The sequence below is a fragment of the Bombina bombina genome, chromosome 2, assembly GCF_027579735.1.
Source record: "Bombina bombina isolate aBomBom1 chromosome 2, aBomBom1.pri, whole genome shotgun sequence".
Classification (NCBI taxonomy): domain Eukaryota; kingdom Metazoa; phylum Chordata; class Amphibia; order Anura; family Bombinatoridae; genus Bombina; species Bombina bombina.
This window is the reverse complement of record NC_069500.1, coordinates 1,327,002,966-1,327,008,965: the sequence shown is the minus strand read 5'-3', so window position 1 is coordinate 1,327,008,965 and position 6,000 is coordinate 1,327,002,966. Positions and strand designations below refer to the sequence as shown.

The following is a 6,000-nucleotide window of genomic DNA, read 5'->3' as shown; positions in this document are numbered from 1 at the left end:
GTATATATATATATATATATATATATATATATATATATATATATACACTAAATGTTGGGCAAAAGAGGTAGCATTTCCAGGGACAAAAAAAATCCAGGGACATACAGCAAAATCTAGGGACTGTCCCTGGAAATCAGGGACTGTTGGCAACTATGTTTCATCACAGGCTGAGTGTGATTATTCTTTCTAGCATTTAGCTCTTCTATAAAGTTCCTCTACAAGTAAACTAATACCTGCTAGCATTTATTTTACAGATCTCTCACTGGCAGTGGGATTATCTGTTTTATGTTCTATGTAGCGTTGTAATGCTGTTTATAGTATTGTCACTTGATAATAAGCACTTGTAAAACTGCAGATACAATATTGTGACAGTTGGATAAGTTGATCCAGTCAAAGCATCTCATAGCATCTTCCATATTTTAAGGAGCTGCTAATACATAGGGCTATTTTAATATAGTGTAAAGAACAATTATAAAAAGTATTATTTCTTCTTAAACTATTTTTGTGGAGGTTATGAATTATTATTCCTATCTCTATTTGGATAGAGCTTTTTTTGTATTTTTACTTCTCCAGCAATATTGCAGTTGCTTTGCCTCTCGTTTCAATCATTCCCTGCACAGTGGCCCTGGCAGTTTGAGTGCTGAGCTGCTGTAACTGTAACCCAATGAGCTCCAGGCCTTCCTAACAACACAGCCATCCCCATGGTGACCAGAGGGAGGGGAGCAAGCCTGGCTCCGGCCTAAGGATAGGGAGGGAGGAGGGTCTATTGTCAACTGAGAACAAAGTTATACGTTGGGAGGGAGAGAGATAAGTTTTGAAATGCGAAGTACACTCGGTGTGTCTGTTGCTGCTGCTGGGGGAGATGTGCTGTGAGCCGGTGAGTCTGCTGCCTATACATAAATAAAGGCAATACTAATTAATGTATGCTGGGTCCTAGCAGTCAGATCCCTATTGTGTCCCTGAGCCCCCCTGTGCTGCGGCTAGTGTACATCATGGGGCCTGGCCCAGCTGCTCTACTGTAAGTAGCATACTGTATAACTGACCAGGCTGTGCGTGTGCCCATATGTTATTGTTAAAGCTGCTTACCCTCTCATACTGCAGGAATAGATGCAATAACTAAGTGACAGGTGACATTATTTTGACCATGGTTTGATGCTTTATATGACGTTTACAAGCAGACACGTGATGCAGAAGTTGCTTGTTTTACTTACATGTACTGCTACTACTACTAATACCATATATGAAATATTAATTGACTTTCCAGTTGGATAACGAATGGTTTGTGTATGTTTATGTATTAGTAATAATAATAATTGGATAAGCTAGAGATAAATGAGGATAATCACGTCTCAATCTACTTTTCTTGGACTATTAAAACAAATTATAAACATGTAGTGCAATATTATTAAACAAGGGGCCAAATTAAATGTTATGTAAATCACCTTTAAATTAATAGCAATTTGACATTTCAGAGCCTTGCACAGTACTAACATCTGCCTGTGAACTTGTTACATTTATATGCCTGTATTATTGTACAGAAACATACTAAATATGTATAATTGTGTAGTTACTTCCTGAAGAAGAACAGTATTAGTAATTACAGAAACATTTCTCATTGAACAGGCACAAATATTATTTAGGTTTGAGAAGTGGAGGGTCAGAAAAAATAATACATTAAAACAAATTTATTTTGTGACCCCTGGCATTAGGTTGGGCAAGCCTTTTTAAACAACTTTCCAATTTACTTTTATAATCTAATATGCTTTGTTCTCTTGGTATTCTTTGCTGAAACGTCTCATCTCAGTGCATTTTGACAGTTTTTTACAGTTAAACAGTGTGAAAAATAGATAACATTTTGCTCACTCCCGTGGAGTTATTTAAGAGTCTGCTCTGATTGGCTACAATTCAAGTCTGTCAAAAGAACTAAGATAAGGGGGCAGTCTGCAGAGGCTTAGATACAAGGTAAAGTGTATTAATATAACCGTTGGTTATGCAAAACTGGGGAATGGGTAATAAAAGGATTATCTATCTTTTTAAACAATAAAAATTCTGGAGTAGACTGTCCCTTTAATCAATATGTAGATTCACTAAGTGGTTAAAAATCATCATATTTTAAAAGTAAAATTATTAGCCACAATAAAGCAAAATTGTATTCATATTTATTCATTGTCAGTATATTTATTTTTTTCTAAAATAGTTTTTCCAGTTTTTCAAAACAGCTATTTCACCCTTATTAACTTCTACAGTGATACAAAATCAAAATACTATTTTTGGTCAGACCTAAAAATGTGACAAGTAAACACGTAAGCAGCTGTTGTGTGGGACAGTAAAAAGGTGTGAGGGTTTCCTGGTTCCATGTGGAGTGTATTTTGCGCATGTGAGAAGTGGGTGACAATGTAAACAATGTCTGTTTCCTCTGTCAGCACTTAACAAAATGCCAAAGAAATGTAATCCGCTTTAATATAATAGAAACTGTAAAGTTGTGATTCTTTGTGGGCTGGGCAGCATATTATTTTTCCAAGTACATTGGAGAATGTTAAAGTGATTTGTTGTTGCAAATAATTTTATATAACGCACAGAGAAAGTCCAGCACTCAAAGCTCTCAGCTAAGATTAAAAGCAAAAATGGAAGGGTTAGTTACCGCATCTGGCCAAATGGGACAATCCCAGGTACCATATCAAGGTCCCTTCCAAAACCTGGGTCCTTAAACCTGCCAAACAATGCAAGCTCTCAACCTAACTAACAAATATATATATATATATACACAGTATATGAGTCAGAACCACAGTTCATAAATATCATAATAGAGGAATCTGCACTCGCTGGAACATTTATACATATATTGTGCTTTAATAAATACTGGTAATGTTTGGTCTGAAGAAGGGGCCAATATTAAAGAACAATACATGTATAAATGTTCAAGTGAGTGCAGATGATATGTGTGTGTAAGTAAAAGGATACTAATGTCAAAATTAAACTTTCATCATTCAGACACAGCATGCATTGTAATAAATAAATAAATTCCAATGTACTTGCATTAGCAAAATGTGCATTTTCTATTACGCGTCCTCGCGTTTGAATTGCATGAAAGCTTTGCACTCATGAGAGCGTGCTTCCATAGCCTCCAATGGGAGCCTTCTTCTCATGCCGTGAGACACGACTTAGAACCTAGCGCAGCGAAGGGGATAAGTCACGCAGAGACGGGCAGCAAATAGTAAATATATATGAATTTATACATATGTATCTAATTGTGTATGTGTATATACACGTAAATATATATGTATATCAGCATATACAATTATAGATATATATTTATAGAGAACACACAGTTCCCCATAGACCGTTATGTAAAGGCACTTTCCAGTGCCATTTTTGTTTTTTTTCTAACACCACACACCTGCTCACTTTAACCCCTAAAAACTGCTTTGTGCAGTTTTATTTTTAAAAATGAAAGATACTATTTTTTTAGTAAAGAAGCTTACACTTAAAGGGACAGTCAACGCCATTGTTTACAAAGATAGATAACACCTTTACTACCCATTCCCCAATTTTTCACAACCAACAGTGTTATAATAATATACTTTATAACAGTTAATCTCTAAATTTCTACCTGTTTGTAACCCGCTACAGACAGCCTCTTATAACATGATTTTTATTAGCTTTTCACAGCAGGTGACTGCTAGTTCATGTGTGCTATATAGATAACATTGTGCTCACGCCTGTGGGTTGTGGATGACACTGCACTAATTGGCTAAAATGCAAGTCAATAGATAGTAAATAAATTTGCCCATTTAGCCCTCCACTTGTAATATAGCCCTAAATGCCTTGTTAAAATCTCAGTACCTTAGCCTGAGTATTTATATGCCCATATCTTTGACATATATCTGAAAATATACAGGAACTAAAGGAGAAGCAAATTGTGTGGTTTCCATTTTCTATCATGTAAAAAAAATCAAATGTAACTTCTGAGTGAGAAATATATAGGTTCTTATAATTGCAGTTATGTTCCATAGCCTCATAAAAACTAACCATAAAACATGATCACACATATATAAAGTAGGATTATCAGCACCTACGAATCAGGTGATGCATTCAGGAGTGGAAAGGTTGATCTGCTTATGCTGTGGGCTAACAGTATGTGACTTGCACTGTGAGTGTATATAAGACTGGAGAAAGAATGGCTTTAAAACAACAAAAAATGTGCCAGTCACTTTGTGTACTTTGGTTGCCAGGGAAACAAAGTGAGAAAGGGAATTATCCTTTTGTAACTCTCTCAGAGTGCAGCATGTGTTGTTTGTGGTTTAGGAAAAGTTAGCAAAACAATATACAGTATAAAGATATAAGCTCCACAAAAGCAGCGGGTCCAAATAATCCCATGCCCATTTTCCTCTCTCACATGTAGGCATAATTATTATAGATACAATAGTTACGTAATATTATCAGCATAATTACATGTGTATTAGTATAATTATTAGTATGATTATAACATATCAAATTAATTTCTGAATTTCGTTACCATATTTGAAGTACAACATATTTGTCTAAGAGACTATTTCATGTATCTTTTACACATTTTGTAGAAAAAATGTGTTTTATTTCTCTAAATGTATTTTTTTTATAAAATATTCTAAGTAGTACCATATATAAACAGTAGTACCATATATAAACAGTAATACAATATATAAACAGTAGTACTATATATAAACAGCAGTACCATATACAGGGAGTGCAGAATTATTAGGCAAATGAGTATTTTGACCACATCATCCTCTTTATGCATGTTGTCTTACTCCAAGCTGTATAGGCTCGAAAGCCTACTACCAATTAAGCATATTAGGTGATGTGCATCTCTGTAATGAGAAGGGGTGTGGTCTAATGACATCAACACCCTATATCAGGTGTGCATAATTATTAGGCAACTTCCTTTCTTTTGGCAAAATGGGTCAAAAGAAGGACTTGACAGGCTCAGAAAAGTAAAAAATAGTGAGATATCTTGCAGAGGGATGCAGCACTCTTAAAATTGCAAAGCTTCTGAAGCGTGATCATCAAACAATCAAGCGTTTCATTCAAAATAGTCAACAGGGTCGCAAGAAGCGTGTGGAAAAACCAAGTCGCAAAATAACTGCCCATGAACTGAGAAAAGTCAAGCGTGCAGCTGCCAAGATGCCACTTGCCACCAGTTTGGCCATATTTCAGAGCTGCAACATCACTGGAGTGCCCAAAAGCACAAGGTGTGCAATACTCAGAGACATGGCCAAGGTAAGAAAGGCTGAAAGACGACCACCACTGAACAAGACACACAAGCTGAAACGTCAAGACTGGACCAAGAAATATCTCAAGACTGATTCTTCTAAGGTTTTATGGACTGATGAAATGAGAGTGAGTCTTGATGGGCCAGATGGATGGGCCCGTGGCTGGATTGTTAAAGGGCAGAGAGCTCCAGTCCGACTCAGACGCCAGCAAGGTGGAGGTGGAGTACTGGTTTGGGCTGGTATCATCAAAGATGAGCTTGTGGGGCCTTTTCGGGTTGAGGATGGAGTCAAGCTCAACTCCCAGTCCTACTGCCAGTTTCTGGAAGACACCTTCTTCAAGCAGTGGTACAGAAAGAAGTCTGCATCCTTCAAGAAAAACATGATTTTCATGCAGGACAATGCTCCATCACACGCGTCCAAGTACTCCACAGCGTGGCTGGCAAGAAAGGGTATAAAAGAAGAAAATCTAATGACATGGCCTCCTTGTTCACCTGATCTGAACCCCATTGAGAACCTGTGGTCCATCATCAAATGTGAGATTTACAAGGAGGGAAAACAGTACACCTCTCTGAACAGTGTCTGGGAGGCTGTGGTTGCTGCTGCAAGCAATGTTGATGGTGAACAGATCAAAACACTGACAGAATCCATGGATGGCAGGCTTTTGAGTGTCCTTGCAAAGAAAGGTGGCTATATTGGTCACTGATTTGTTTTTGTTTTGTTTTTGAATGTCAGAAATGTATATTTGTGA

The 6,000-nt window shown here is 36.9% G+C and overlaps 1 protein-coding gene across 1 annotated transcript in view; it reads left to right on the top strand.

The window, feature by feature from the left end:
* The first annotated feature begins 787 nt into the window (after window positions 1-787).
* Window positions 788-6,000, top strand: part of RGS12 (regulator of G protein signaling 12) — a 447,605-nt gene continuing 442,392 nt past the window's right edge. Inside the window, exon 1 of the mRNA XM_053704191.1 lies at window positions 788-877. The gene's annotated coding sequence lies outside the window, so the exon portion shown is untranslated. The remainder of the gene's footprint in view (window positions 878-6,000) is intronic.